This window comes from Acipenser ruthenus, chromosome 4 (genome assembly GCF_902713425.1).
Source record: "Acipenser ruthenus chromosome 4, fAciRut3.2 maternal haplotype, whole genome shotgun sequence".
Classification (NCBI taxonomy): Eukaryota; Metazoa; Chordata; class Actinopteri; order Acipenseriformes; family Acipenseridae; genus Acipenser; species Acipenser ruthenus.
In genome coordinates, this window is record NC_081192.1 from 27,033,646 (window position 1) to 27,056,819 (window position 23,174).

At 37.8% G+C, this 23,174-nt stretch overlaps 1 long non-coding RNA gene across 1 annotated transcript; it reads left to right on the forward strand.

The window, feature by feature from the left end:
• The first annotated feature begins 11,406 nt into the window (after window positions 1-11,406).
• Window positions 11,407-13,225, forward strand: LOC131737035 (uncharacterized). Its single transcript, XR_009328610.1, has 3 exons — window positions 11,407-11,476; window positions 12,074-12,193; window positions 13,108-13,225. It is a non-coding gene; the product is annotated as an uncharacterized LOC131737035 (long non-coding RNA).
• Window positions 13,226-23,174: the final 9,949 nt, after the last annotated feature.

A 23,174-nucleotide genomic window follows, 5' to 3' on the forward strand; every position in this document is an offset into this window, starting at 1 on the left:
ACTTCAAAGGTATGACTTTAAGTCTATGACATTATTATTTATTGATTTTATTTTGTTTTATTTCTTTGATCACCAACTGCCACGACAACACACTCGTGTTTTTTTTTATGCAGTACTCCTGACGAACTTCACCCATTGACCGCATCCTACCGGCTCTTAAGGTAGCTTGTGTTGGAGCAGCAGGACAAGCTCGCCAACCCGCCCGCTGCTTTCCTGCTCACCAAAACACAACGCACCCAGGGGAGTGATACCATGGTAAATAGGTAACCTATTTACCATGGTATCCCTCCCCTGCGGCGGCTGCTCTTGATCTCCGTGAACACACCCGCTGTCACATTGAAGCGCTTGAAAACACAGCACAACATTCCCTAATAACACTTGCAATGCATTATGACTTAAAAGGTATGACTTTAAGTCTATGACATTATTATTTATTGATTTTATTTTGTTTTATTTCTTTGATCACCAACTGCCACGACAACACACTCGTTTTTTTTTTTATGCAGTACTCCTGACGAACTTCACCCATTGACCGCATCGTACCGGCTCTTAAGGTAGCTTGTGTTGGAGCAGGAGGACAAGCTCGCCATCCCGCCCGCTGCTTTCCTGCTCACCAAAACACAACGCACCCAGGGGAGAGATACCATGGTAAATAGGTAACCTATTTACCATGGTATCCCTCCCCTGCGGCGGCTGCTCTTCATCTCCGGCTGCTCTTGATCTCCGTGAACGCACCCGCTGTCACATTGAAGCGCTTGAAAACACAGCACAACATTCCCTAATAACACTTTCAATGCATTATGACTTCAAAGGTATGACTTTAAGTCTATGACATTATTATTTATTGATTTTATTTTGTTTTATTTCTTTGATCACCAACTGCCACGACAACACACTCGTTTTTTTATGCAGTACACTCTTAGAAAAAAGGGTACAATATAGAACCCTAAAAGGTTCTATCTGCTGGTATAGATTTGGAACCATTTTGAAGTGCTATATGGAACCTTTTAAAATGGTTCTTTGGAAGAACCCTGCATTAGAGGTTTAATAAAGAACCACCATGGTTCTTATATTAATGGTATAATACAGAACCATATTGGTTCCTCTGAAGAACCTTCTATTGAGGTTTAAAATAGAACCATAAGAGTTACACTATTGAACCTTACAATTAACATTCTATGGAGGGTTGTTTGGTTCATCTGAGAAAAAACAAATGTATACCGTTAAGAGCTCTTCACATCCTTTAGAATCCCCCAACCTCAGAAGTGTAAGTGCTTTGATAAATCACTCAATTCAGGATGCCAACAATTTATTTATTAAACATTTATATAACAATTTATTGTTTTTACAGGTTAAACCATTAGAGTAGTTTCAGGTTTAGTTATATACAGTTTTACACCGTTTTATTCAACCTGTGTGTTTTTAATAATTAAACCATATTATTTACACAGTGAAAAAAAGGGTCTCGCAGCAAACTGGAAAATAAATCTATGCATCCCACAGATTTTCCTGAAACTTACACAAAATACATTTTCAAGAACATGTAATAGACCTTGAAAAAGCTGAGATAAAATGTATATTGAAACTGATGAACGTGGGTTTCTTTTTTCTTATTCATTTTTTGGTGGCACAAATTAGAAGAGCTACAGTACAGTATTTAGATCAGAGCTTATTATGAGTTTATGATATCTATAAATTAAGACTGAATGTTTATTAGTTTTTTGAGATCAAAACTTCTATTAAAAACAATTTACATTTGTTATAAACAATTAATTTTCTAATCAGCCATTTACATTTAAAATAAATACTTTTTTTTATATGTACAATTACATTTTTATATCAAATATTCTGTTTTTGTAATCAAATTAAATAGTTGACACAATAAATTCATTTAATTTCAGATTAAATGTTAAAATGGCATTCCATCAGATCAATATAATTATTCCCCAAGTAAAAGTGCAGTTATTTGACTGTACATCTTTAACACTGGCAAAGGTACTTTGTCAGAGATACTCAGCTTCATGAAGTACCTTTCCATGAAAGTCAGACAATTTTTTAGAGCTTTAGGATACTCAATGCCCAAGGAAAAATAAAGAGAAAAAATACATTCAACAGCAAGGGTGATATCCATTCCTGGATAATCACTGAGTATCTCAATTCCATCAACACAAACAGAGATGTCATCTGCTGCCAATGGGCTTGTTGTTCCCTTGAAAACGATAGTTGGCGTAGGTGATGGTGGTACCTGTATAGATTTTAAAATAATAATTAATAACTTTATTCAACAATAAATTATGTGAAATTGTACTTCAGCAGCATCTCACCATACCTACAAGCAGTGGCGGCTCGTGTGGTGGGGCTGCGGCTACTTTAAAGGGATTTCGTAATATTCCTCCCTTTAAAAACATTTTAACTGTCGGATCTCACTTAAAACAGCGAGGAACGTCTTAAACTCCTGTTAATTGCCTACAAGTCTCCCTCATAATTCATTAAGTACACATTTATGGCAAGCCAAATTAAGAGATACCTTTAAATATTTAACAGATATCTTTAAATATTTCAAAATATCCTTAAATCAGTTGAATATATCTTAAAATATTTTGAAATAATTAGAGATATCTTAACATATTTTAAGATATCTCAAAATGGTTTACAGATATCAGGAATTAATTTGGAGATATCTCAAACTCATTTTGAGATATCTCTAAATGATAATTTGACTTTGTATTTAACATTGAAAACATCAATTCAGTTAAGCTACATTTAAAAAGTAGAGCTCAATTAACTTACTTGGTCAACAACAAACAGATTTTCCCTCTCTCGAAACAAAGCTGGCAACAGCAACAATGCAGCATTCATTCTCAGTCCTACAAATAGGGTATCAGATCATATACAAAGTACAAAGCAAACGGAAGAATGTTGAGCAACCCTGGTCTGAGAGGTACAGGATCTTTGGCTTTGCATTCCACCAGTGCTCTCAGTTACATTCATGAATTCATTATTTGCTAAACTGCACAGATAAAGAATAGTTTAAATGATTTAAAGGTACCTAAAAAAAACACACACACGACTGTAGCTCTCCAGGACCAGGACTGACCACCACTGATACAAACGTTATTGTGGATTGGAGCAAAAAAATGTTAAGAACAGTATCAACAAAGTTTCTAAAAATCTGTTCATGCAGGTTTTTCGCATTGGTTTTTATGCCCCTGTGAGAGTTAAATACCAGCTATCTTCCCCATGAAATATTATGCTCCAAGTGTATGAAATGAAGTTGCATCATTTTCTGTTTAATAGTTATTTATAGATCCTATTCTGAGATAGGTCAAAACAATTTGATGTACAATAAATATTTCTTATACATTACCATTTCCCTGTGTCTTATCTGAAGCATCTTCAATGTAGGACATCACAGTAGTTAGAAGATGCCCACTAGAAAGTCTGAAAATAGCATCTACCATTCTGGATAGGCCACTCATTAGGTTCCGTTCCAAGTTTACTCCAAAACGTAGTTCTACTTCGTGCAACAGCTAAAATACAGATGCTAAAGTTATTATTATATTTATTTATTTATCATATGCCTTTATCCAAGGCGATATACACAGCTGTAAAAAAGAGTTGAATACTTACAAATAATGTAGTAGTTAAAAAAATCAATAAATAAAACAAAATCAAACTAAACTGAATGCGAGCAGAAAGAAGTTGCATGGGAAAAACCAGGAGCAGTGGAGTTTTGTAAAAGCTGGAGCAGGTGGATTGCTGATGCAGAAAGGTCACCTAGGAGGACTAATTAAAGTGATTATACATGCTTATAACTAAAAATATTAATTTCTCATCAATCACCATAGTAGAATAAAAACTAGTACCTACCAGTTTAGGATGCTTTAGGAATGGAAACAGACCAAGGACTTCTTCAGTGGACTTCTTCTCCATCATTCTTTCCCGAGTGTGTACAGTTCTATTCATGCTGTCACATATGGCTTCAATGTTCGGCCTCAATTTCGTTATTTCTTTTCTTATGGAGTCCAAGTGTTTGGCAATACTATGCTCGTCTTCTCCTGGGAACTCCTCACTTTGCATCTGCAATATGTATCATAACGTTAAGTAATTCAATACTTATGATCAGGCATTTACTGCATGTATTCTCTGTGCTTTTCTTTACTCTGGAAAAATGCTAAAGATCAAGTACTCTCCATGAAAGCCAATTAGCTAATAAACTACACAATTGCATGTATGTACATATATAAAGTATGTAATTCTATTTCAATCTATTTCTGTCAATGCAGATCCAAGAGTTAGGCTTACAGATTCTCTTCTCTTTTTCATGAGCGGTTGCTGTTGCTCTGGTGCACGCTTCCTTCCTCGACCCACAGCACCAAACTTTTTTTTCATGTCTTCTACAGTCTCCACTGAAATAAGTGTCTTTCTCTCTTTTTTGAATTTATTTCTCAGTATTTCAAGTAGAGTAGCCTGAAACAATGATAGAAAGTTAAACCTATGTCCATTATCTGGCTATAAAAAATACATATCAACTAGTAAAAATATATTTAACGCTGCATAATTTTGACAAATTAATGTTTATTCGACTATTTCTTTTATGAATATAACTACCAAATGTATACTCACATATCCAGTTTGGCTGTCATCCCTTAGAAATCTGTACTTACAGCACAAAGTACTTAGCACAGTACTGTACATTATGTGGTCTGGATACCTAAATATACAGATTAGAAAATAATATAGGCATATGAATTGTAAGTGAATTATAAGAAAAATATATATTTGAGAAATAATGTCATGAAATACAGTTGCATTTTACAATTGCTTTAATTTACAAAAAAAACATGCTGAAAAGCATTATCAAAATGAATTTAATAAAACTTTTTCTATTGAATAAAATATTGCTGTTATGATAGATTTAAAAAAAAAATAGTAATCATTTTAAAAATGAATATGCTATTTTATGTTATGTAATTATTCTAAAATTGGTTGCCTATGTATCTAAAACAAACACCGAAATCTCAGTTCTTACAGCGTATATTTGCTGAGGTCATCAAACAGAGTCTGTATTAGAGCTGCACGAAGGGCAGATTTGTCTTTTGATTTGAAACCAATGTCCTTTCTATCAAGGGCCATCTGTACAACTGGAGGAAATATAGGCAATGTATAACATGCGGTCCAAACATGAACACTTGTTGAGGTTTGTGGCACTTCTCTGCATTCTACTGGTAGCACCTTCTCTGAAACAATATGCTCATTTGCTTTTGTTCTATGAAAATACAAAAAACAACAAAAAAAACAATATTTCATAATTTTAATCACCTGAAAATATCTAAAGACTTGATATTTAAACAGAGCCTTATAATATAACAGCCATATTAATTTTCTACACAGAAGTTTAAAACCATACATTCCCAGTCCTCATTTTCAGGAATTAAACTAGTGAAAATACCTCTCTCTCTCTCTCTCTCTCTCTCTCTCTCTCTCTCTCTCTCTCTCTCTCTCTCTCTCTCTCTCTCTCTCTCTCTCTCTCTCTCTCTCTCTCTCTCTCTCTCTCTCTCTCTCTCTCTCTCTCTCTCTGTGTGTTTCCATAAAGAAATGTACTCCCATAATATACATCTTTCTTACAATACAACATTACAATACAAAAAGCGTACTGGTAGTAGTAATTTATACTTTTCAAAGTGATTCCTGTATAGTATGTGGTATTTAAATGTAAATACTAAAACACAACAATAGACTAACATAATGTATAATATATTTGTCATTACATACCTTTTAAGGTTCTCGAGAGCCTTTAAAAATTTGACTTGGTCCTTCATAGTTCGGAAGATCTTTCCAATCATATGTTCTGTCAGACCTAAAAGAGTCTCACCATCTATTTCTTCACCTAATGAACAAAAAAACATAAAATTAATCAGAAAAATAAGCACCAATGTTAACCTGCCATTGTAATTAATATCACAGTTTTAAATGCAAGCAGTACCTTATACACAGTATGATGAGGTGCAATATATAAACATCCATCACTGTCTTCATAAGCATCTAGTGCATGGTAGTCAACTTCATTGCCAGGTGTTAATGTACACCACTCATGCAAAGCCTCTATTTTGAAGGCATGAAGGTGAGAATTAAATTCCAGAGCAAAATACAGTTTCCCACACAAAATCCATGTACACCTAAACTGAATGATATGCAAGATTTTGAAAAAAATGGGTAAATCCTCATGGACTACATCGACAATGAAGTAATCCTTGACTTCGTATTTCACGTGATCCACAGTTAGTTTCTTTACTTTCAGTATGGTTTCATCAGCTTCAAGTTCACTGGCTTGAATATTGCATTTTTCAAGAATAATGTCTTTCAAAGATGTAGATGATAGCTGAACAACACAAGACCCTTCTTGCTCATATGACTGATGCAAAGCATCTGCACAACAAAAATCCCAACACTGTCTTTGTTGATGTCTTTTTGCTAAAGTAAAGCAGATGTTCCGGAAGTTCCACACATTTCTTGCAAGCCGCTTAAAGTACTGGTGCTTTCCTTCAAAACGTAAGCACCAAAGTGATCAAAGTGGTCCAAATTCAGCTAGCAATCTGGGGTAGTGTACCAAGTAATGCAATTTTGGTATACAATTACCAGGATACAGTCTATTAAATTCGCTGAGAAATTCTCCAATTAAAATCTGCAAATGTGAAAGTGACGACTTTTTCACAACAGGATACATTACAAAGTCTACTATTTCACGCACCGGCGTAGATTTAGCTAGGGATGGTAGGGACATGTCCCTACCAATGTCAAGGGACCGTTGAATTGTCCCTACCAATAATTTTGATAAATCTTAAACGTCTTTTGTCAAGTCATTTTATCTGCTCCACAAAGGGTTAACTCTCTCAAGCCCCCCGCCCCTCCCCATCGTTAGTCCTCCCTCCTCCAAAAAAAACAAAACAAAAAAAAAACGCTAATTTGATTGGCTTTGGCCCTTCCATACTGCATCACTGTAACACGGACTCAGTGCGTGGCTGACGTCAGGGACCAGCAGAGTGTGTTGTTTTCATTGAAGTGCGAAAGTGCACAAGGACTCGGGAGTGAAAGGTAAATCTCCGGGTTTAAAATAAAAAAAAAAATTCTAGTCATTCTTAAACGGTGTACATTGTGCCATAATTTTCACATTTATTTTAAAAAATAAGAATAAATATAATCAGTTTAATTCGATGTTTGTGTTTGTTGGTTAATGCGTTGTCATATTATTTCAATCCTCCTTCCTCCCTTTGTAACTAACTTACTCCTTGCTTGATATTTTTGTATCGTGTGTGTAAAAAGCGAACACGAACATATGTATTTGATGGGGGGGTACAACGACAGATATACAAATAAATTTCAGTGTGGCGTGAGTAAAAAAAAGGTTGAGAACCGCTGGTTTAGGCTGGACTCTGGAAAGACGCTCATCTGAAGTTGCCGCTTGCCGGTCAGGCTGATATGAGTGTGAGCCACTGACTGAATGAAAGCCAGGTGCCGCGGCTGAAGGTATTGTCAGCTCGTCAGCAACATAGTTTGAGAGAATAAAGCTACCTACCTATTACGTTAGCGACCCATTGCTAGCTGCTAACCCAACGTCCTTGGTGGCTAGCTAGCTTGTTTCACAGCTAAATCATTATGTGTGTGTGTGTGTGTGTGTGTGTGTGTGTGTGTGTGAGTGTGTGAGAGAGAGAGAGAGAGAGAGAGAGAGAGAGAGAGAGAGAGAGTGTGCGTGAGCATGTTTTGATATCGTCATTCAACTATTAGCTAATCACTTCAATTTGGCTTTAGGTGACTAAAGCATAATAGCAACCAAAAAAATAAAGATGGACATAAGGAAGTTTTTTTTACAAAAAGTCAAAGTGTAAGTAGGAAGATGTTATTAAAGTAATAAACACAATTGATAATGATTCTCATAGCAAATGAAAAAATAATTTACTAATGAAGTTAACAGAGTCATACTTTCTCTCTAAACAGCATGCATCAATTTATCATTTTATCAGGCGAGTGAAGCAGTGCAGCCTGGTAAAAGCAGTACAGAGGCAGGTGGAGCAACAGGGTCGCAGGTGGGGTCTGTAATGGCTTAGTGATTATAACAGTGAAAGTGTTAGACTCAGTTTTGAGATATATTATTGTTTGAGGCACATTGTGATATAATAGTAGGCTAATGCTGTATAGTAATACTCAGCAAATAAAGTTAGCATAGCCATATATTTTCTCTCTATATGGCATGCATCAATTTATTATTTTATCAGGTGAATGAAGCAATGCACCCAGGTACGAGCAGCAGCACAGACACAGGAGTGGCAGGCAGAGCACGTGAGCGTGCATGTGCTCATGCTTGTAGCGCCAGGGGTATTGGTAGCTTACAGTAAGGCTGGGATAGGTTATAATTCAGGTTATTAGTAATTCTACAGCAGGGATGTCAAACCAGCTTCCAGGAGGGACACTTTATCATAGTGTTTTAAGTGTATACCAGCCAACTTCATGTCAATCAAACTGTCCTCGATTCATGTCCAGCATTCATTTCAAGCCACCAGAAGTTACCATTTAATAGCTGTCTACTAAAAAATTTCTTCCCGGGGGGGCATGCCCCCGAACCCCACTAGCGACCGTGACTCCGCCCCCCTACAAAATTGTGTCCCCACCAATGTTCAAACCAAACCTACGCCCTTGACCTCCGGAATGAAGCAACCGGAGGTGGATGGAAAGACTCAATATTGCAGCTACCGGGGCATGCAAGACTCCATATCGTAGATACCGGGCATGCAATTATATATATATATATATATATATATATATAATTTTTTTTTTTTTTTTGGATGTTTGGAGTTTTACTCGCGCATAGTTTTGTATGTTATTTCCGAATTTCTCCTTAGACATGTCTGAAGGGGACACTGTATTACTTAAAACGTGAATTAACGTATTAAAACGTGTTAACTGTGAGCAGTTACCTTAGGATTACACACCAGGTTCAGACGCATTGAATGGACTAATGTATCCGCAGGCGACCTAAGACTCACCGTTTCAACGGTGTCAGTAGTGCTCAACAGAAAATAATGCATACAGAAAAATATTGTATACTGGCCATGGGCTTTGGTTTTCCCCAGCGCCGTAACTAAGCATTTAGCTACCGGGGCATGCAATATATATATATATATATATATATATATATATATATATATATATATATATATATATATATATATATATTTATAAATTGCATGGACCTCCGGAATGAAGCAACCGGAGGTGGATGGAAAGACTCAATATTGCCTCTACTGGGGCATGCAAGACTCCATTTCGTAGATACCGGGCATGCAATTATATATATATATATATATATATATATATATATATATATATATATATATATATATATATATATATATATTATTGTTTTTTTTTTTTCTTTTTTTTTTTTTTTTGGATGTTAGGAGTTAGGATGGTATTTACTCGCGCATAGTTTTGTATGTTATTTCCGAATTTCTCCTTTAACATGTCTGAAGGGGACACTGTATTACTTAAAACGTGAATTAACGTATTAAAACGTGTTAACTGTGAGCAGTTACCTTGGGATTACACACCAGGTTCAGCCGCATTGATTGGACTAATGTATCCGCAGGCGACCTAAGACTCACCGTTTCCACGGTGTCAGTAGTGCTCAACAGAAAATAATGCATACAGAAAAATATTGTATACTGGCCATGGGCTTTGGTTAGCATACAGTGTCCCCTTCAGACACTAAACAGTGGCCTACAGTTTTATGTTTGTCTGAAAAAAACAACTACAATTGGTATTTTTAATAATCATTAACATGTTCATTATTTCAATATACAAACATGCAGTATTTTGCAATTATTTAAATCCAATCTTCTCCACTGCAGTTAAACTATGGTTGTTTTTCCTATGCACTTGACAGTGGTGGTGGGTGTTTTTGCCAAAAACTGCTTTAAGTGTGTGATGCAGTCTTGTAAGATTTATTGACATTATGTTGATAATCAGAACAACAGGGTTCACCAACCTCGACTAGGTCAGGGTTAACACAGTTGAGCTCAGATGAAACAGCCCATTTGCAATGTACAGTACTGGGTGGCTATTGGTCATTCAGCAGTGTGATGCAAATACCTGCAGTTACCACAAAGCGCTGACCTGAGCACACTTGCTCATTTATTATTATTATTATTATTTATTTCTTAGCAGACGCCCTTATCCAGGGCGACTTACAATTGTTACAAGAAATCACATTATACATTATTTCACATTATACAGATATCACATTATTTTTACATACAATTACCCATTTATACAGTTGGGTTTTTACTGGAGCAATCTAGGTAAAGTACCTTGCTCAAGGGTACAACAGCAGTGTCCCCCCACTGGGGATTGAACCCACAACCCTCCGGTCACACTAAATGTATATATACATAACTTCACGTCTGTCCCCAGGCAGGACGATTGAGATATTCTAGTTTTCTCCCTGGGATGCTCGTACTTAAATATTTAATATAAATGGACTTTAGTTGGTATATAGGGGGCTGGTGTCTATAGAGTTAACACAAACTGTTTTACAATTTCTGAAAATGAAATTAAGAAGTTGTGAGCGATGGGGATATAAATAGGCCCAATTAATCCCACACCTGCCGCACACCTTCTGTGAATGATGCAATTGTCAGCAAATGATTTACTGACCATCCCAATATAATTTAGGAGCAAAAGAAACATCTGTAATTGGCGTAATTACAGGGATTAATTATAGCATTGTTTCTTTACCGAATATCTCAATCGTCCTGCCTGGGGACAGACGTGAAGTTATGTATATATACATTTAGTGTGCCCAATTATTTTACCCCCGATTTTCTCCCCAATTTGGAATGTCCAATTATTTTTTCTCCTCATCGCAGCAATTCCTTACACAGCTCAGGAGATCCAAAGGTTCAGTGGGCGTCCTCCGATCCCACAACCAAACTATTATCCTCTTTTACACCCAGGAACTCGAGAGCGGATGTCAGCGAGCTACTGACCTCTGGAGGACAAAGGCCAGCCCTGCAGGTGTCCGCTTTTGAGCTCACAGGGCGCCTGGCCAGCAGGGTTCACTGTAGCGCAATGAGGAGAAACAGTCCCTTTTGTTTTTGCTTCCCTAACCCACGGGAGTGCCAGAGCCAATGTTACGCTCCCTTTGGAATTCACAGCGAAGACCGACAACTTTGCACAGCCAGGACGCGAACCTGTGCTGTATGACCACACAACCACGCTTTTACCAGGTGAGCCACTCGAGGACCCCCTGATAGTGTTTTTGAGGTTAAGATTCATTTAAAAGTTATAACTAGCTCTTTATTTTATATATATATATATATATATATATATATATATATTGCACCAGGATGACTGAACAAAAGGAAAAGTGAAACGAAGAAACTGTAAAAAATGACGACTGGACACCAACCACTAAAAGCTGGTAATTTTAAACTTTAAAGAGATAGTTTATACCCTCTAAGCGGGCAATTTCTAATCTCTTTATTCATGCCACTGTCTGGTGCTCCAAGGGAGACTACAGTTGGATTTTTATACCAGCTCTGTTATCCCCAGCTGGGGATGAAATCCATTGCGAAGGGGATGAAGTGGAGGTGGCTGTACACACACACACACAATTTGTTACAAACTGTTTATCCAATTGACAGGAAACTTAGCATCAACATTATAGAGTATACATTAATGATAATATACAAGATTGTGAATGTCACACAGTTTTACATACATCTGGATAATCCCTCATCAGACTGTGATTAAACATTTCATTGCTAATTCTTATTCTATCCTGTACATACTGTTGATATGTCATGTTCATCGTTTAGAGTTTACGTGGCAGGAGATGTATATGTATACATAAGCATAGGCAAATTGTAAGCATGGCAAATTCTTTGTTGAGATTTAGTAATGTCTTTCTCAAAGAGACCCAAGTGTAAATGTTTGTCGTAAGCACCATGGATAATAGCATTTACATAATGTCCCGTGACAAGAAATTACATCTAAAATACAAATGTATTTTTTTCAGATTTGTAAAAAAAGACCTGCTTCTCCTGGTGTTGTATCCTTGCTGGACGGAGATGGTGAAGATGCTGGAGGCGGCCAAGCCAGCACAGTATGGGGTAGATTTGACAAGGGACAAGAAAAGGTAATTAGAATTACAACGTGATGTTTAGGAACCCGCATTAGAGAGACAGATAGATTCAAATTATTATTTTTCTCTGTCCCCTTACATTTGTATGCTGTTTGAAATCATATTTTTGTAATAATCTGTTTTCAGGATATGCCATAGACCTAGGTTAGATGAGCCAAAATGTCTTTATATCAGTAGTAACTGTGTATAGCCAGGTATACAATCGGAAACTTAATTCACTTTTGAGTTATTGTCTATGTTTGGTACACAGCTTATCTTCCTGATTTTATTTTTATTTTTTTTAACTTAGGTTCCATTACCAGTGCTGTCCCATAAAAATGAACCATTTTCCTGCCACATTGTTTCACCCTCTGGACATATCAATGATTCAGATCTTTTACACATATCCATCTTATATGGATGTTTTGTGTTTTGTTTATAAAAAATGTGTAAATGTGTAAAGGACTAGGGGTTGTGGTGTTTGTCTGAAGTAAGAGAGTGGTGGTGTAACATCAAATCATTTGCAGCACGAATAAGTCACAGTCACTGGCCATGTCATGCACACTTATTTCTAACTCATTGGTTGATCGAAAATAAGTTTAACATGCAATGGAGTAGTTCATTGGTTTTATACGCTCCCTTTAAAGATGTAATAAACAATCTCATCCAGTGGGATCTCTTTTCAGAGTGTGCAGTAGCAGAAGGGGATTGTGGGAATGTGTGGAGCTAAGGAAGGTAGAAGGAGATGCGCAGTAGAAACCCTGGGATATGTTTACACAATGAACTAATTTGTGAATGAATATCGTTGGTGTTAATTAAAGTTAATAAGACAAAATATTTTAGTGTAAAATTATACTTGATGGTGGGGTACTGCCTTTTTTAATTTTTACAGAGATGTCATTTTTTAAATCTTATTGCTATCTTACCAGAAGGCCACCTCCCCTCCAGACATTCCGATCAGAGAAAAGAGACAATTCGAAGCCAACCCAAAGAGACGTCCAAGACCTTGTCTGGGCTGCCTATCTGTAATATCAGCTAAAAAGGAGGCTCCTGTAACAGTAAGTTATCTTTCCTGTAGCCATTCCCTAGACTGCAGTGTTATGTGGCACTTCATTACCAAATCAATCAGAAAACATGTCACCTTCAGTTAGTCCATTTTTTTAATTTGTTTTTTAAAAATCAATTAAAAGATATTTAAACTTGTCAGTTTTTGTTTACATTGCATTATTTTGGAACTCTTAATACAATTATTGATAATAGAAACAACTTTGCAAATGCCATTACTATTTTTCAGATTCCTAGGATGAAACCGGACAGCGTGTGTTTGTCTTCGCCCTCCAGAGTCAGCCCTGGGGTGGTAGCGGTGAGCTGAGCATAATAAAATAATTGGCCATTCCAAATTGGGGAGAAAATAATAAAAAATAATTGGCAACGACTAAATTTATATAAAAAAAAAAAAAAGTGAAATGCTTCAGTTTTTACAAGCTTGATTAATATGCCCCTATTTACCAGATAGAGGGGTCTACTATTCAATGGTTCTATAGAATGTTGACACACGCTGATGAAAAAATAGCACCATCTAGATTTCTTCCTTATCAAGCAACTAAATCAGACACCATATATCTTGTGATCGTAGCAGATTTTGCCCATTTTGAGGATAAGTGATACCAAACATTAAACAAACTACATGGGAAGTTTTATTAAAAGGATTCTCACCTTTCCCCAGCATACAGCTGATCCTGTCCTAATGTGAAGGTGGATCCAACAAGTGACGTCGTGATCCTGCCAGTCGAAGTGCAGAAAAATCACAGTCAAATGCATGTTGGCCTGATAACCAAATATTGTTCTTTTTTTTTTTTTTTTTTTTAAATCCTGCGCTAGTAAATCATGTATCTGTGTCAGGATAGCATATACAGCATGCTCATGCCTAAGTAAACAAACATTTTAAGAACATAAGAAAGTTTACAAACGAGAGGAGGCCATTCGGCCCATCTTGCTCTTTTGGTTGTTAGTAGCTTATTGATCCCAGAATCTCATCAAGCAGCTTCTTGAAGGATCCCAGGGTGTCGGCTTCAACAACATTACTGGGGAGCGGGTTCCAGACCCTCACAATTCTCTGTGTAGAAAAGTGCCTCCTATTTTCTGTTCTGAATGCCCCTTTATCTAATCTCCATTTGTGACTCCTGGTCCTTGTCGAAAAAGTCCCCTGGGTCGACATTGTCAATACCTTTTAGCATTTTGAATGCTTGAATCAGATCACCGCGTAGTCTTCTTTGTTCGAGACTGAATAGATTCAATTCTTTTAGCCTGTCTGCATACGACATGCCTTTTAAACCCGGGATAATTCTGGTCGCTCTTCTTTTCACTCTTTCTTGAGCAGCAATATCCTTTTTGTAACGAGGTGACCAGAACTGAACACAATATTCTAGATGAGGTCTTACTAATGCATTGTAAAGTTTTAACATTACTTCCCTTGATTTAAATTCAACACTTATCACAATATATCCGAGCATCTTGTTGGCCTTTTTTTATAGCTTCCCCACATTGTCTAGATGAAGACATTTTAATAAAGAACAAAAATAAAAATCACTTTGTTCTTGAGTTTATTTTGGTATCTTTTGAAATTGGTATTCTTCTTGTGTGTGTTTGTGTATATGCATGTGTGTGAAGGATGTGGGTTGGTGGGAGGGTGTTCATTTTAATGGATTTATGTCTTTTTAAGACAGAATGCTTTTGACAGCTGTTTTGTTGTGTTCACAAAGCTTTAACACTTGAATAAGTCCTTGAGAATTTCATGCAATCTTTTAAAGGTTTTCTGACCTGTAAATTAGTCCTACAACCACACAATGTCAGTGGAGTACACCTAATATGTGTAATTAACAATAATTAAACATTACCAATTTTGACATGATGAATTAACACACAGAAAGGGCTAATGACTAATCAAGCTTTAAATCCAATTTCTTAAAGGCTTAAAAAAATTAGAGTGGTTGTCTTCTTTCTTGGATTTGGGATTTCTATTATAATATTTTTATTTAAGTATTTCTTCAAGATATAGGCAGTGCCATTTACAGTGTGGCCCTGAATCTTGGATTACTAGCCTCCTTGAGGATCTTTAAAATACATATTCCTGCTCGAGCAATATTTTAAAAAAATATATCTCTGGTTGCAATTTGGTTTTTAACATCAGGGAAATGATTCATCTATATGCTAAGGGTTGCAACTTTAAGATCTCTTTTTTCAGTAATTTCAAATGTCTGTCTACTAAAGCCTTTCTATAATGTTCTAAAGATAAATGGCAGATTATGAAAAATATATTGTCGTCACAGTGCATGACTGCAAATGGGTACTGATGTACATTTTGTAATCTGGCACAGTCATGTTTTTTTTCTTTTTCTAAAACCAAAAGCCTTGATTGCCTCAATTTCTATAGCTATAATTACTCATTAGCCAATAGTTAATGTGTTAATAACTTATTTATTCTTTAGATCAGTTTATGGGGAATTTGTATTTGGTCATGTGGACATCTGGAGGTTATAGGACGGACTGACTTATCATTATATATATATATATATATATATATATATATATATATATATATATATATATATATATACACACACAGTGACACTCAAAAGTATTCACCCCCCTTGGACTTTTCCACATTTTATTGTGTTACAAATGGAATCAAAATGGATTTAATTAGGAGTTTTTGCTACTGATCAACACAAAAAGTGAAAAGTGAAAAATAAAATCTACAAATTGTTCTAAATTAATTACAAATATAAAACTGAAAATAATTGATTGCATAAGTATTCACTCCCTTTGCTATGACACACCTAAATAAGCTCTGGTGCAACCAATTGTCTTTAGAAGTCACATAATTAGTTGAATGGTGTCCACCTGTGTGCAATTAAGGTGTTTCACATGATTTCAGGTTAAATACACCTGTCTCTGGGAGGTCCCACAGTTGGTTAGTACATTTCCTAACAAAAACTACATCATGAAGATGAAGGAACATTCAAAGCAAATCCGGAATAAGGTTCTTCAAAAGCACCAATCGGGTAGGATATAAGAACATTTCCAAGGCATTGAATATCCCCCGGAGCACAGTAAAGTCCATTATTAAGAAATGGAGAGAATATGGCACAACTGTGAATCTGTCTAGAAAAGGCTGTCCTCAAAAACTGAGTATCCGGGCGAGAAGGGCACTAGCCAGGGAGGCCACCAAGAGGCCTATGGCAACTCTAAAGGAGTTACAGTCTTCCACGGCTGAGCTGGGAGACACTGTGCATACGGCAACAATAGCCCGGGTGCTGTACAAAACTGGCCTTTATGGGAGAGTGGCAAAAAGAAAGCCATTGTTGAAAAAAACTTGCATCAAATCTCGGCTAGAGTTTGCCAGAAGGCATGTGGGAGACTCTGAGACCAAGTGGAAGAAGATTCTATGGTGTGATGAGACCAAAATAGAGCTTTTTGGCCACAACGCTAAGCGCTATGTTTGGCGCAAGCCTAACACCGCACATCATCCTGAGAACACCATCCCTACCGTGAAGCATGGTGGTGGCAGCATCATGCTATGGGGATGCTTCTCTGCGTCAGGGCCTGGAAAGCTCGTGAAGATGCAAAAATTGCAGTGTCCAGATGTGCAAAGCTGGTAGAGACTTATACAAATAGACTCGTGGCTGTAATTGCTGCCAAAGGTGCCTCTACCAAATATTGACTCAAGGGGGTGAATACTTATGCAATCAATTATTTTCTGTTTTGTATTTGTAATTAATTTAGAACAATTTGTAGATTTTATTTTTCACTTTGACATTATGGACTTTTTTGTGTTGTTCAGTGGCAAAAACTCATAATTAAATCCATTATGCAGCTGATGCATAGTTCACTCACCCTAGTCTCTGTAAGTCCAGAAGTTACATAAATATTAAGTATTATTTAATCCATCAATACTTCAACATTCGTAAAAGATCTTCACTCCAAATCTCACTTTATAGGCTTTACAGTACACCAAACTGCTATATCATTCTCTTGCTGTTTTGTGAGGTTTTTGAAATTGAGAGGAGCCCTAAGCTAAACTGCTATATAACATCCTGCAACATGCTTGTGGTTCAGTGTTGAGCTCTGAAGATGAGGTCACTGCTGCTTGTCTGCCTGCTTGTGGTCACACTGACTGTGGCTATTCCTGCCCCTATGTAGAGGGGTCTGAAACAGACAAAACAATGAAGGTTGGTAGAAATAGATAAAATTGTATTCTTAAAACTATGTATTTATTTGCATTACTTATTATTTAAACTGAACAAAATTAACTCTAATGAAACTCGTATTTCTAACTTGAGACATAGTATCCATTGAAAGTTAATTTCTGCAAATATATGGTAGTTCCATTCAAGGTGAAACAACTTCTAACGTAAGAAAGAAAAACATTTTACTCACTTGCAGGCAATATTCCCATATTCTAGATATTTATCTTCTAGGGTAAAACCACAAGAAACTAATCCAGGTAGACCAGAATTTTAACTGAAGTCCTTATCAACCTTGCCTATATGTTGCTGCAGGTCTTCAAAGGATGTTGGGTAATGATTACTGTGAAAAACGTTTTCTCATTTCACAGGAAGAGCAATTCCATTCTACCCAGTGTAGGGACTGTGAGCATGTGTTAATGCCATTCATGCAATCTTATTAGGTGTGGCTGAAACACTGAAATAATAAGGAACTTGCAGCACTCTCCTCTCCCAGATCACCAAAGATGTTTTACTTTCTTTTTTTTTGTGTGTGCTGAAAGTCAATTTCAATTTCTTATGTATATTATACTGTATCTGGATAATCATTTAAACAAATCTTGTTATATCATGATATTTTAATATATTTTATATAAATGTTGTATTAGGCTGTGTGGTCCAGTGGTTAAAGAACAGGGCTTGTAACCAGGTTCCCGGTTCAAATCCCACCTCAGCCACTGACTCATTGTGTGATCCTGAGCAAGTCACTTAACCTCCTTGTGCTCTGTCTTTTGGGTGAGACGTAATTGTAAGTGACTCTGCAGCTGATGCATAGTTCACACACCCTAGTCTCTGTAAGTCGCCTTGGATAAAGGCGTCTGCTAAAATAAACAAATAATAATACTATTCTTTTCTTACCCAAGTGTGAACTATTTAAATAATATCCCTGATACCGATATAGTAAATGGAAGTGCACAACAAGTAAGGTTTATGAAATGATGTGGTTAACCCCACCCACTTTAAATGGTTTGGTTAGCCCCACCCACTTTAAATTATTTGGTTAACCCCGCCCATTGGCGACTCATGGCTTCTTTTTTTTTTTTTTTGATGTTAGGAGTTAGAATGGTATTTATCGTTTCAACGGTGTCAGTAGTGCTCAACAGAAAATAATGCATACAGAAAAATATTGTATACTGGCCATGGGCTTTGGTTTTGCCCAGCGCCGTAACTAAGCATTTAGCTACCGGGGTATGCAAATATATATATATATATATATATATATATATATATATATATAATTTTTTTTTTTTTTTTTGGATGTTAGGAGTTAGGATGGTATTTACTCGCGCATAGTTTTAAATGTTATTTCCGAATCTCTCCTTTAAAATGTCTGAAGGGGACACTTTATTACTTAAAACGTGAATTAACGTATTAAAACGTGTTAACAATGAGCAGTTACCTTGGGATTACACACCAGGTTCAGACGCATTGATTGGACTAATGTATCCGCAGGCGACCTAAGACTCGCCGTTTCAACGGTGTCAGTAGTGCTCAACAGAAAATAATGCATACAGAAAAATATTGTATACTGGCCAAAGGCTTTGGTTTTGCCCAGCGCCGTAACTAAGTATTTAGCTACCGGGTATTGGCGACTCATTGCTTGAAAAACTGGTGGGGCACAGCACCCCCATCCCCCCCCCCCCCCCCCCCCCCGAAAAAAAAAAAAAAAACGTGCTCAAACCCGATGCCCGATTTTAACCATTTTTATGTAAACATTAAGCTAGCTTTCTAACATTACCAGATATTTCATCACAAACAGTTCTACGCCAGATTGTCACAATCAAGAGAGCTGCAAACAACACTTTACAGGCAAAAGTCTCTTATCGACAGACAGCTACATCTGCACTAACCTGAGCGTTTGAAATGGAAGGATCGTCACACTCTTGTGCTGTTCGTAACATTCTGAACTACAGAAGAGTCAGGTTCGGTTTCTGTTGATGTCTCTGGCGTTGGAGGTTTAGCTTTTTTTTTTTGTAGAAAAACTCCAAACGTAGCTTTCTTTTTGCCATTTTAACAGGGCTCAAATTCACTCCGTTTTAGCACATATTTTCGCTGACTGAAAAAGTGAAAGTCTCACACGAGAACAAATATAACGGTGAAGGGTCTTAGACACTCTTTGTTATGTTATTATGTTTTGAAAGTTTGAAATAAACTGCGCATTTTTAAATAATAAACCCTGGCAACAGTGGCGTAGCCAGGATTTTTTTTCGGGAGAGGGTGGCAATGGTAACTTTTTTAAGGTGAATAGTCACAGTGGTGAAATTGGCAACCTGATTTCTTATTAGTGCATTGACGTTTTATTTTCGAAAAATAAAGAACTTTTTTTTTTTAACAGAAGATCCAATAACCAAATACACTGTTGTGCAAAATAGTTAAAAAGAGAGATTCAGTTCAGAACACTTCCGTTTAAAAACTAAAAAGGAAATACGAAGCAAAGGACTTGAACTTTTAACATGCGCATCAGATTTCAATTTCACATTATGATAATAAGTAACTATATATAATTTCATTCGTACTTATGGTTGTTCATTTCACATTTGGTGTTCAAAGCAAAGCAAACCATTTTATTTAATTTCACAAATCCTGACTAATGTAATTACTCTTTGACTGACGCAGGACTGCCGATGGTACCTAATCTTCTGGAGGTTCGGGGGAGGAGGGACTTGTGTACACAGTTGCATTAACTACATTGTATAACTACAGCGCCTTTAAACACAAAAACATGTACAAACAGCTGATCCAACAAAAAACTTGGTTGATTGACAGCAAATCCAACCACTCATTTTTTTTTGGTATCACACTGCACTGACATTCGCTGACGGACACGTTGTAGCCTAAACAAATAATCAGAATGAAAACAAGTAGGTAATCGAACTCAGGAATTGAAACAGTTTTGCCGGTTTTCTCTCAGCAGCGTCCAGAACTGTTTTCATTCTGATTTATTTCTTTAGTTATTCAATTAATAACAGGTTGTACATTTACCACTCCATCTCCAAGACCTGGATGGACTTGGTTACCGTCCCTTGATGAAGCTGGCTGCACAATCCGTGAAAAATAATAATCTTATTAGTAGGCTGGCTGCTGGAGAGGTCAGCTGGCAATAAGATATGTCATGAGGCGAGTGCATTCTATGTAAATACATAGGCTACTCATTACATAGTAGATGTCCTCTACCACATCTATGTGTGTAGTAGCTAGGCTACATAGCATATACAGTAATGATAGCATATATGTTTCATGCATCTGTGTTTGGGGTTGAGCAAGTACAGCTTGCTTATGTATTCTCATTGGTTGATAGCAACGCGGTAAATAAAAAAGTTCTTTCCGTGAGCGAAAAGAAAAATCAGCGCCGCCCATGCCACGTCCGCCCCGCTATAATGGGAAGCGAAAAATATAACAATATTGCAATTTCTTACACATGTTTCAGTGTGAACGATCCTAACACAGTGGCTAAGCCACTGCCTGGCAGAATTTTGGGGGGGGGGTGGGGGAAACGGTGTCAGTAGTGCTCAACAGAAAAGAATGCATACAGAAAAATATTGTATACTGGCCATAGGCTTTGGTTTTGCCCAGCGCCGTAACTAAGCATTTAGCTACCGGGGCATATATATATATCCCGGGCATGCAAGACTCCATATCGTAGCTACCGGGGCATGCAATTATATATATATATATATATATATATATATATATATATATATATATATATATATATATATATATATATATATATATATATTATTACTATTATTATTATTTATTTCTTAGCAGACGCCCTTATCCAGGGCGACTTACAATTGTTACAAGATATCACAGTATTTTTACTACAATTACCCATTTATACAGTTGGGTTTTTACTGGAGCAATCTAGGTAATGTACCTTGCTCAATTGTACAGCAGCAGTGTCCTACACCAGTGATTGAACCCATGACCCTCCGGTCAAGAGTCCAGAGCTCTAACCACTACTCCACTACTTGTTATTTTTTTTTTTTTGGATGTTAGGAGTTAGGATGGTATTTACTCGCGCATGCAGGTTCAGACGCATTGATTGGACTAATGTATCCACAGGCGACCTAAGACTCACCCTTTCAACGGTGTCAGTAGTGCTCAACAGAAAAGAATGCATACAGAAAAATATTGTATACTGGCCATGGGCTTTGGTTTTGCCCAGCGCCGTAACTAAGCATTTAGCTGCCGGGGCATGCATATATATTATTATTATTATTATTATTTATTTCTTAGCAGACGCCCTTATCCAGGGCGACTTACAATCGTAAGCAAAAACATTTCAAGCGTTACAATACAAGTAATACAATAAGATATATATCATTGCATGCACCTCCGGTTGAAGCAACCTGAGGTGGATGGTAAGACTCCATTTCGTAGCTACCGGGGCATGCAAGACTCCATATCGCAATATATATATATATATATATATATATATATATATATATATATATATATATATATATATATATTGTAGCGAGCACAGGGATTAACGGAGACACGCACACAATAGCTCTTTTAGGTAATGCAGTTTATTAAGCAGCTAACAGCAAGTCAGCGCCCTCTATGAGCACACACACACACAGCCCTTCCCCACACCAGAGCACTACTCTGCCTCTCAGGGTGACATTCACATATATATCAAACAACACCGGAAGGGTAATAACAATTACAGGGAAATGCATAGAACAGTACGCAAACTTTTACAGTAACAACAAATAAACACAACAACAATAATTCCGTTTCTCCCCTACCATAGTTCGTACTCCCAGCATCCACGGCTGCACATTAACCAAATGTAGGGGACTGGCTCCGGGCACAGCGCCCTATTCGACGACAGGTGGCAACGGCGAGTCAGTCCAGCCGTGCCCGTTACACAGCCCCCATCTTAGGGCCGAACGTCCCGCTGGCCCAACACTTAATGTCTCACAAAGTCAGAGAGTCCCGGGGGTGGTCGACGGATACGCTGGCCGCGCTGGAGCACAGGTGCAGCGGGCTGGGAGTCAGCTGGAGCCGGAATGCTCCTACCTGGGCCACCAGCTGGTGAACTATTCGGTGGTTGCAAGGGGGAAGCGCTTTCCCTGTCCTGGGAGCTGGCCTCCGGGCTGGCTGCAGGGACAACCGAGTTTGTTCCGGGGCGGTAGGGGGCCAAGCGGTCTTGGTGGAGCACAACCGCCCGGCTACGGGTCCGCAGCCGCACTCGAGAAGTCACCTCGGAGAGCCTCTCCAGAACAACACAGGGGCCCTCCCAGTTACTGGCCAGCTTGGGGCAGAGTCCCTTTCTTCGCCGAGGGCAGTGAGTATCGTATGCCCGTTTCTGGCGCTGGCCAGCTGAGGTGAGGTGCTTCCGAGCGTAAACATGGGCAGTGTCCAATCGGTCCTGTAGCTGCTGGAGGTATTCCGGGCCGGTAGGTTCCGGAGTGTGGAGCTGAGGTGGCCGGCCAAACACAAGGTCCACTGGGGTGCGGAGCTCTCTCCCAAACATAAGAGCCGCTGGCGTGCACCCTGTAGATTCATGCACTGCAGTCCGGTAGGCCATTAGGACCAAGGGCAAGCATTGATCCCAGTCACGCTGGTGCTGGGAGGTCCACATGGTCAGCTGGGTGGCAAGGGTGCGGTTAAACCGCTCCACCAATCCATCGCTCTGTGGGTGTAGTGGGGTCGTCCTGGTTTTCTTAATACCCAGCCGCCTGCACACCTCACCA